We start from the raw sequence: 11,388 nt of genomic DNA, 5'->3' as shown, positions 1-11,388 counted from the left end.
TACCAATAATCCTATAATAACCCTAAGTAGTAACTGGGAGCCAACGAGCCTCCCCTCAACAGTTACTCTGTTATTCCAGCCGCCATACCCCTGCATTTCCTCAACCTGACTGGGGTAGGGAGCTAATCATAATATATTAACTGACCATACAGGAAGCCATTTCCCTCTGTGCAGTTATAGTTACCATGTATGTCTTTCAGGCTTTAAAGGCCATTTAAGGTAAAGGCAGTTCACGCAAGCATTTTCAAACTAGTCCAGTTGTTGTTGGATGCCAGCACCCGCTGCTGAACAGAGCCGCGTTCACCCTAAAACTCCACCTTCAAGAAGAAATAATTTTATAGCGACGCAGTGACATCATTTACACGAATACGTTGTTCAAAATCCAACAAGGTCTTTTGTATATTTGATTTGGCCTCAGGCCCCTCAGCTGACCAATACATCACGTCTGGTCTGCAACTATTTAATGTAGAATCTCCAAAACTCACAAATGCAGTGCAACCAAACGTTCCAAAGATGTACCAGTATACTAAACAGGCCATATATCTTGCTCTCTTCTCCAAACAGAAATAGATTTTGCTGAATTGTTTGATAAATTTGGTCTAGGTTTTCCAACCATCCTTACTGGAGCTCCTACTGTTTTTCTGGCTGTTGGTGGCCTAAGCCCTAATCACCCACTGTTCCCTCAGAGGCCATAAATTACTCCGATGAGATGGTCCTTTGTGTTCCTACTGCTGGGGAGCGGGGCGAATTCACAGCGCCATATTTTGACAACCCGTACATTAAATCATTGTTTTATGACAGATGGGAAAACTTCTGCACTTTCACCGGCCTGATTTATGTTCATTTGGGTCTGGAGGACACTATAATTTGCAAGTAATGTGAAAACAGATGGATAGAGAGATACCAAAGGGTAAGACTGACCTATACATTCTCAGCGCAGCTTGCAAATGGCATCCATATGCTGCTAGAACTCTTCCAGTTATATCTCTATTACTGCGTGTGTCTGTGTGCGCGCAACGACTACATGCACATGCTTCTATGTTTGACTTGTGAAGTTGAAGAATAAAGGAGGTAGAAGCCTGTAAAAAATTAGATTTTATGTTGACGTTTGTTGAATAAAGAATCTTGTTGAGCATCCATCAACATTATAATCAGTAGTGTAATTTATTACGTGTGCACTGCCTTTTTTTATTGCTTATCTAACATGCAAGTGACAGCAAGTCACTCCGACATGTTTAACATTTATGAGCAAACACTTTAATCATTTGTCTTTGGTTTATTTTGCTGCTTCCTATCTCCAGTGAGGCATAAAAAATGGAAATGAAATAATTTAAGCCATACTTCACCAGATTTCCTCTCTGGTCAGATGTCAATTTAAATGAATTACAAAGTCGGCCTGCTTCATTTCCAGGGCCGCAGGTCATGTAGCAAGATCATAGATAGACCGCTCAACAGAGTTTCTCTGTTCTAATCACATCAGACACACTCTCAGTATCATCCTCTGTGTCTCATCATCATTTAGGTTAATGTAGCAGTCAACTGGAGTAATGACAAGCTGCTGCTAAAATGTCCAATTAGTGCTTTTTAAATGATAGACATCTACTTATGAACTGCGATATTGAGCTGTTTTGTCAGACCACACTTGTAGAAAAAAATACTTATTGTTAAAAAAAGATAGCGATAAAATGTCAGAAAGCCAAGACATGTATGGTAACCGGTGAGGAAAGAAAACTTAGCCTGGGAGCCCTGGATGACTCGTGTTTTATGGCTTTTCCAATGAGGCAGGACAGTATGTGAGTGAGCAGTGTCTGGTTCAGCTATTGTATTCCAGCAAGGGGAGGGGGGGGGGGGACCACCCACATGAAGTCAGTGATGAAGTAAATACTGTTGCACGGCCACGTTCCCCTCCCTCATAGAATAAACTGTGGTCAAATGGCATGGCTCTGCTATCTCAGCTTGTCTCCAGATTATAGGGCAGAGGCTGAAGACATTCAAAGCAATCACACCAGCCTCTAGTCTTGCTGTGAATCCCCCACTATCTGCCCTCCCTGTCCCGCTAAGGAAGCCAGCTAATAGTGGCCAATGTCTACGGGCTGGGTTGAACTTGGCAGAGCACCGCGTCTTTCAAGACAAGACTTATGCCACTATGGAGCCAAACACAAAGCAAGGCCCAGAAGGAATGAGGTGCCAACAGATGCTCCTGTCACAGGATGACGCCCTTGGTTTTCTTCCCTTTCATGCAGGACATCAGGCAGAGTTCATCCTGGGAGAGTACCACATGTTCAGATAATCCTTTCTGAATCAAGTGATTCCTTCTCAAGTAGTCTGAGAGAATCTGCGTAAAAATACTGAATCGAAACAAGTAAACTAACAAGCAAATCTCTTGTGTCCTACATACCAGAGCTCCTTAATCATATCCTCTCTTTTTGTTTATTTGGGCTATTTGGACATCAAACCTTTCAAGGGGGAATAATATCCCAGGAGCATGGAAAAGAGCAAGCCAATTGGCCTCTTACAGGAGGTCTTTGAAAACCACATTTGTGTTCTACCAACAGCAGCTCAGTATTTTCACTCTGTGAAACTGTAAGGCTGATTATTACCACTATTAGGAGTCCGGTTCCCGATTTGTTAGGAAAAATGAATCATCTCTTTGTGGGAACACTGAAACTGTCCTCCAGGCCAGTTCCTGTCAAGCAGTGCCACAAAGCTTAGACAGACCTTAGAGACAAACCAGAATCTTTTTTCCCCATCATGTACATGAGGATTGTTCTAACCCTTTCGCACCTTTGAGACATTTTCTGAAACTCTGTTATCCAGTGAAAAGCCACAGAGTGAAATGCTACTGACATAACATTGACCGTCATTTGCGAGGAGGTTGTTCCTACAAATGCTTGCTTTATTGGTCTTAGATGATAGCATCAACCACAATGTCTTTTGCTTTCATAATGATTTACTGCTGCCTGGTGGGATGAGCTCAGTGAATATGTGGGGTTGGCTGCCAATTCCACTTTTTCCTCTGTTTCTTTTTGGTCTGTGTGGGCCCAGGAGGTTTCTTAACTGTTACTGAGCCATTTGGACTGGAGACCAGGCAGTATGAAGCTGTATTTGGCTAAAGACCTCACTGGGCCTCCAAAAATAAGAAAGAACAGGGTGAGCATATTTGTCTGTGTGTGTGTGTGTGTGTGTGTGTGTGTGTGTGTGTGTGTGTGTGTGTGTGTGTGTGTGTGTGTGTGTGTGTGTGTGTGTGGGTCAGACAGATACAGCAAGCCGTATTTGTTCAGTAACACTAATAACTAAAAATACAAATGAGCCTTTCACTGTAAACCAACTCGCCAACTTAACAGAACATACAAATTGGAGTCAAGTCATCCAGCCCTCTCATTAAGCTTTTATATTGACCATACAGGCTGTAACACATGGGCTTAGTAAAGCCTTTTTAGATGTTAAGAGGGGATAAAGGGATAAAATATACTTTTACAAATGTTTAAGAACGTGATGGTGTTAACATTTCGCCAGCTGTGGTTAATTCTCTACCTGCAGCTGTTTCTGCTGGTGGCCATCTTGAGGAAATATTACTCAAAAAAAGAAGAAGAAGAAAAAGAAGAAAAAGAAGAAGAAGAAGACGTGGGCTTGACCCAGTCACTGCTGTTATTTTAAAGAGAAAGAGGTTAGGACACTCCTCCTGAGGGACTGGTGGTCTGACCTGTGGACCCAAAGTCAAGGATGTGAACCACAAAGAGCAGGCTGTGACTTTATAGAGGGACTGAGCTGTAGGGGAGGGGGTAACATGTCTATGAAGGTGAAAGATGTGGGTTCCTCTCAGAGGAGGGAAAACCACAGATATTTTTATTTAATTTTAAATGTTTTAATCTACATCAATACTCACTGAAATAAACTTTTGTGTGTCTGTGTGTGTTTTGTTCACATGGTGAAATCACTGCTCTTGGATAAAAACGGAGTACACTGTGCAGGCCCGTCTGCTGCTCACGCATCATGTGATCAGTGGTGTGACTATGGCGACCTCTAGTGGTCGCTATTCATACTACATTGCCATATGGAACTGGTTTACACCAGTGGTTAAATATGCAGCACCACATGATACTGGGCATGCTGTGCACGAGTTGTGGCAACCCCTGCTTACAAATCGTGCGATGTCAAAGTTTGTAGCACAAAGCCAACGTCACTGTTAGATTTTGTAGGGAACTGTGTCAAGCTTGTAGCGGGGGTCATATTGAAAGGGAGTGAGCTGGAGCCAGTAGTACACATTATATTTATTACAGTCATATTCAAGCTGCTCCTTGTTTCCCTGGCATCATTCATGCAGATGACAAATGATCCAATTGCATAAATTAGTTTGTTAAATGTGCTTTTTTTGTTCCAAATGGCAGAATGACATAATGTATAGTGGATGGGCTTCATATTTATTCTGCAGCATGCTGCAGTTTAGTTTGACAGATGTGCCCTGCACCCCCTTACACTAGCTGACCCTTTTAGTCAGTATGCATGAAGAAAGCGCCAAAGTCACTTCTTTCACCTCGCTCAGATTTTTATGGCTGACTTTGTGGACATAGAAAAGCTACCCAGGCCGAGCAGCAGACAAATAGAGCCCTGTTCATCTGTTTCTTTGGCCACCCTCAAACACAGCGTTCTTACATCATCCATAACTTTTCTTTCAACAAGAAAGTGCCATTTATGTTGCGTTTCCCCCTCCCCTTGCAGCACATAATACACCGATCCCATCATGTAAAGCCATTTGTTTGGAGACTTTGTGTGGTGGCCACCCGTGTTTAAGCAGGGCCCCGGCGTGCTGATGACTTTTCCAATCTTTCCTCACAGGCTGGCAGGCAGAGTGGAGCAGAGCACACAGCCCCAGACCTCAGGCAAGCCCTAGCCTTCCAGAGTCCAGCGTTCATGTTTGTTCTTCTTCACCTTGATTCCTGTAAGAGTCTACCATCTGATGTACAGGTCAACAGCAGAGGAAATGACAATCCCAGCTGAGGATGAGGATATAACCTATTAACTTTCTCATCTGTGGGAGGGAAAATGGATCACTCACTAAGTCCTCTTCTAACCGGTGGCCGATTTCCTCCCCAAAGGAAATTAACAGTTACTCTAGAACTGTAAGTTCTCTTACAGAATCCTCTGCTCTCTGTCTTTGTATGCACATGCACATGTTTGATGTGTACCAAGACATTACATAGTGATAAACAAGACAGTTGGACTTTGTAATTATTAAAATCATATTGTGGTCATTTGTTGTTTACTTGATTGAAAGGTTTTTGCTTCAAAGCAGATCTTTTAGTGAACTGTTTCTGGCCTATAGGGTGGAAATCTACGTCCTTCCAAATAAAGCCTGGAATCCTGTGATGATTTATAACTATTTAGACAAGTGTTTAACAGAGATGTAGGATTATGGAAATACTGCTGTCATATGTAATACACAGAGCACCTCATGCGGGCTTCGGTGACCACTTAAATCTGTTGGCAGCTTGAAATGTCCCCTTCAGCTAGGCAGATGGATAAGGCTACGTTTCAATCCTCACACTGAATATTTGACTTCCTTATGAACTTGACAGTTAATGTTAGTTGGAGGTCCCAAGGTTTTCTGCATGTCATCTGTCTCCACTATAGAGAAAAACGGTGGATCCACATGAATGCCGTTTATTGTTCTATGAAGAAAAACATCTTTTTATGATCAACTGATGTCAAAGAACCTAAAATAGAGCCTTCATCCTGGGATGAGATCAATAACATGGGGTAGTCACTTGATTTTTGACAGGTGTTACAATTCAGAAGGGAAATTCAACTACTCATCGTGTTCAAAAACAGATTTTTTTTCCATCAATTGTTTTTATATCTAATTATTTTAAATTACATAGCTACTTTCACAATATGGCAGCTGCTAGGCTCCATGGATGGATGTACAGACGGAGGGAAATAGCTATACATATTGACCCTAATTAAATATTGCCACTAAAGGTCATTTGAGCTCCTGCGTGTTACAGAGGCTACAAGTTTAGCTGTCAGCAGCTGTCCTTCTTTCTCATGTGGAGAAAAAGAGGAGTGGGAGGAGAGGAGAGGCACAGGCTGCAGAGAGATGACAGCATGGCCACCCTCCTCTCCAAAATCTTTCACTCAACAGCACCGAGAGGCTTTTCTGGGAGAGACAGAAGATGACCAAGGGTCAGACTGACACACAGACATGAATTTTTCACCAGCATATTTTCTGTGGGTAAATAATCCAGTTGAGCTTTCCAGATGGTAGATTATAAATCCTGGATCGAAAAATAAATAGTTTTTGAAGCAAGCAAACAAAAAATAGCTTTTTGGGATTTATTTGCCACAGTGGTGTAATGTTCACTTTTTGGTAATGTGAGGGGAAAAATTCAGTGGTAGCTTGAATTCATGAAAAGAATGAAAATGTGATTATTTATTTATTAATTTATTTAGTTATACAACCTATATACACTCAACAAAAATATAAACGCAACACCTTTGTTACTGCTCCCATTCCCCATGGGATGGACGTAGAGACCTAAAATTCATTCCAGATACACAATATAACCATCCCTCCCAAACAGTGGTCACAAATCAGTCCAAATGTGTGGTAGTGGGCACATCTGCTATATTGAGATAATCCATCCCACCTCACAGGTGTGCCACATCAGGATGCTGATCTGACATCATGAGTAGTGCACAGGTGTACCTCAGACTGCCCACAACAAAAGGCCACCCTGGAATGTGCAGTTTTGTCTCACAGCAAAATGCCACAGATGCCACAAGCAATGACGGAGCGTGCAATTGGCATGCTGACAGCAGGAATGTCAACCAGATCTGTCGCCCGTGCATTGAATGTTCATTTCTCAACCATAAGCCGTCTCCACAGGCGTTTCAGAGAATATGGCAGCACATCCAACCGGCCTCACAACCGCAGACCTCGTGTAACCACACCAGCCCAGGACCTCCACATCCAGCAGGTTCACCTCCAAGATCGTCTGAGACCAGCCACCCAGACAGCTGCTGGAACAATTGGTTTGCACAACCAAACAATTTCTGCACAAACTGTCAGAAACCGTCTCAGGGACGCTTGACTGCATGCCCGTCGTCCTCATCGGGGTCTTGACCTGACTCCAGCTCGTCGCCGTAACAGACTTGTGTGGGCAAATGCTCACATTCGATGGCGTCTGGCACGTTGGAGAGGTGTGCGCTTCACGGATGAATCATGGTTCACATTGTTCAGGGCAGATGGCAGCTGAGAATGTCCCAGTTCTTGCATGGCCAGCATACTCACCGGACATGTCACCCATTGAGCATGTTCGGGATGTGCTTGACCGGCGTATACGACAGCGTGTACCAGTTCCCACGAATATCCAACAACCTCGCACAGCCATTGAAGTGGAGTGGACCAACATTCCACAGGCCACAATTGACAATCTGATAGACTCCATGCGACGATGTGTTGCACTGCATGAGGCAAATGGTGGTCACACCAGATACTGACCAGTTCTGGGTCCCCAGACCCCCAATAGCGCAAAAAACTGCACATTCCAGGGTGGCCTTTTGTTGTGGACAGTCTGAGGTACACCTGTGCACTACTCATGATGTCAGATCAGCATCCTGATGTGGCACACCTGTGAGGTGGGATGGATTATCTCAATATAGCAGATGTGCCCACTACCACACATTTGGACTGATTTGTGACCACTGTTTGGGAGGGATGGTTATATTGTGTATCTGGAATGAATTTTAGGTCTCTACGTCCATCCCATGGGGAATGGGAGCAGTAACAAAGGTGTTGCGTTTATATTTTTGTTGAGTGTATATAAACACTTTGTGAAAATCTATCTGTCAAATCTAATTTTTACTCTGTTTAGATTTTTTCACTCAGTTTTTACTTTCACCTGGTTGGGTTTAGAAAAAGATCATGATTTGGGGGATAAAACACCCCCCTTCACAATCGTAACCACTGACCAGTGCCAAGTCGTAAGAGCCAGATCACTTTTGCTATTGCAAACCGAGTGTGTCCTTGTGTACACATGACGTTTGTCTATATTTGTGTTGACATTCACAGCACTTCAAAGTTACCAGCAGATCAGCCCAGTAACCACACACTTTCACTGATATATCACTGTTAGTCTCTTTCAGTCTGCATCCTCCTGTAATCAAGTCCTACAAGCTCCGTCTTTCTTTTTCTTTCTTTCCTGTATATTTGTTTTAACCATTAAGCAACATCTGCTAAAGAAGAAAAAAAAAACTTTCAATTTTTTTCCTTTAAAAAAATCTTGAAGCCCATGAAACGTTAAAAGCAGACTCCACCACCATTCGTGATCCTCATGAGGTCTTTTACACAGGTAACCCTACCTTTGATGGTGTATCTGCACCCTATTATGAAACGGTGGGGCTGCACAGCATGCCTGTTGGTCTGTGCCACTTGTAATGAGTTCCACTAGCAGGACATAAGGACAATCTACAGATCGATTCAGACTTTTATTTCTGCTGAGTCACTCTCTTGTAAAAAAAAAAAAAAAAAAATGTCATGATGACTGTCCCTCCTATTTCCAAAGTTTACTGCTTCTTTTAAAAAGTATTTGGGACTAGTAGCCTCCTGAAATCAGACTGAAATCATGTTTGGACCTTCAGAAAAAACTTCAGACACATTCCTTCTGTGGTACACCCTTACTCTTGTATTTATTAGTCGCCCACCTGACAGTAAATGTCAAACTTTGGACGTGTTCTCCGGGGTTCAGCTGATCAGTGTCTACAAGCACATGAGAATAATTTAGGCAACCTAAAGGTTTAACCGCTGAAAACATGTGATGTTACTTCTATTTTTAAACAGGTCATTAAGTGTCGCCTCCATTTTCTTCTAAACAAGTTTCGAGCGTATTCGAAATCACATTTTTTTTCTCTAAAATTCTTCATTCTTTTCATCTTCTAAACAAACACGAAGGCTGTGAGGCGTCATGTGTTTTTGATGACTATTTTTCCATTTTAGAAACTCTGAAACATCCCCTGTTTGCTTGAAAAGGATAATCACCTAACCCATGAAATGTTGATGAGGAAAATGAGCAGAGCCATATTTACCATACGGAGAAGCTCATTAGAGAGTCAGTGGCAGGGACGAGGTGCGTGAGGTGGCAAGCACCTGCCTTCTGTCTGAGGCATGCCTCTTTTATTGCAGTGGCTTTTATTTACTCACTCTTAAATTATTTTTGGTCCTTAGTTGACAAAGATAAATGGAGGGATTAATATATATTGGACTAATCTGGAAGCTTGCAGTGGGGGTAGCAGCAAGCCTGGATAGTATTTCCCTCAGGTAACCAAACGCAGGCCCACTGGATTAGGAGCCATTTGCAGTAAGGCTTAGCCATGATCCAAAGCTATTAGCAGAACATGGCTGTTGGAAAAATGATGGGAGAAGAGCTAAAGAGCTTTTTAATTGCATCCTACTGATTGTAATTCACAGATGCTCCTTAACAAATGATTGTATTCACACTTCAGCTGACAGGTTTTAGCGAATAATGTGGTCTTGAAAATCTAATAAAAAGAAAGAAAAATATGATATGGGGAGTTTTTAGGAAGCAAGTGTTTTTGGGGTGCTTCATATTTTTGTTCATGAATAAAAATATATGTAGTGAATGTGACTAGGAAGGGAAAATGAACAGACTGAAATTAAAGTCTGGTTAAACACATCATCTCAGGACTGGACGGTACGTATGGGAGGGGCCCGAATGATAGGTCCAATCTGAAAGTACCTGCATGGGAGTAATGTGACTTTGTAAGAGCTTCCTTTGAACATTATGTGCATTTCTTTGCTACTGTTTAAGTGGACCAGTGTTGTATTAGCACCTTCAATTAATTAGATATTAAATCCGATGGGTTGGTTAATAGCTAGTATTGTGGAATGAGTTGATTTTTCGCGTGCTTTTTTCTGTCAGTGAGAGCATGGAGATATTTGCTTGGTAATTAGAAAGTGTCCCACGCGCTGCTTACAGCCTCAACATACTAGTGTGTTCATGGTACAATTGTAAATAAAGCTGCGGTTGCAGTACTCCAGCATATAGCTGGCACAACAGAGGAGAAGCAAGCAATAACATTTAAATAGTGGTGTTCCATTAAGACAAGCAAGGCAAGCAGTGCCTGCAAATCGAAAAGTAGACATAAAATCAGTGGTACCACCGTAAATTGGTCTCTCTCATTTCATCTCAGACATCCACCATAAAGCTTGTAATACATCCCCTATATTACTGCCATCTTGTGGCCACGGTCAGCTATTTTCACTGAAAGATACGCTTGCTTCACAATCATAGGAAACCGTAGCTCTCTCTGTCATATGAGTCTCTCCCGTTAGCAGTGGCTGGAGATGAGCAAGCTGAGAGGACAGCAGCTTTTTTGTCGGGGGGAGGATTTCTGCATGTGGATAAACCTCTGGTTTCACAGCAAACTGATGGGAGACCAGCATGTAAAGCAAGCTGCCACTGGCTCCGCTTTCAATGCTCTGAGACAAGTTAGGATTTGTGCTTCATATGGAAACACAGCTAGCATTAGCAAATAAATGAGCTTCAGTGATTTATCATCATGCCCAAAGAGTTTCATCTTGCAAAACATCTTGGCGAACATGTGTGATGTGGAGAAGATGTTTAGTAAAGCAGAAAATGGTGGAGCATATGCAGCAGTTATATTAATACATTTGACGCTGATGGGGAGCATTTTTTTTGGAGAATAATCGGTTTAATTCGATTCTTTATGCTCAATTTTCAAATAATACAGTTTTATGTGTGATGACGTGTTTTCGTAATGTTTTATTGCCTTTTTATTGCAAATAAAATATGGTATTTAGAAGATTTGGGGGCAGCACAAATTTATTTTAATCTGATCCATTTTTTGTCCAATTATTGCTAAATAGTGGAGGAAGATCTTTTTTGTTTCTCTGTGTAGGGATAATCTCTCCTTTCCTTTCTCTTAAAGTCACCACACTTTACTGCATTTTAAGTATATTGTAAAATACAACATTTCAAACACTGCAAATAATATAAAATACATCAACTGTATCTTTGTCTACAGCTGGTATATTTCACAGAAAGCACAAAAAAATAACATATAAGGTAAAGACTTTACAGTATTACAAAGAAAACCCAACAATCCCATAGCTCCAAACAGGCAAGCCCTTGGTGAAAGTGGGAAGGAAAAACTCCCTTTAAAGAGGACAAACCACCAGCAGAACCAGGCTCAGCAACAGGTTGGGGGTATGCTAGACTACTGATCTTCCAAATGACCTTCCATTGTACAAAAAGGTCCGTCATATAAACATTGTTTTGTACCTGCTGAAGTTCAGTTTGACTGGGTACAAAACAATGTTTGGTACAACTATCCTTCAGCTATACACAA

Source organism: Aulonocara sp. 'chitande type north' Nkhata Bay, linkage group LG19 (assembly GCF_057382095.1).
Source record: "Aulonocara sp. 'chitande type north' Nkhata Bay isolate Kocher_YH1m ecotype deep benthic linkage group LG19, A_spYH_male_GT1.1, whole genome shotgun sequence".
In the NCBI taxonomy this organism is placed as follows: domain Eukaryota; kingdom Metazoa; phylum Chordata; class Actinopteri; order Cichliformes; family Cichlidae; genus Aulonocara; species Aulonocara sp. 'chitande type north' Nkhata Bay.
The sequence above is the reverse complement of the archived record's forward strand: the minus strand, read 5'-3'. Positions refer to the sequence as shown.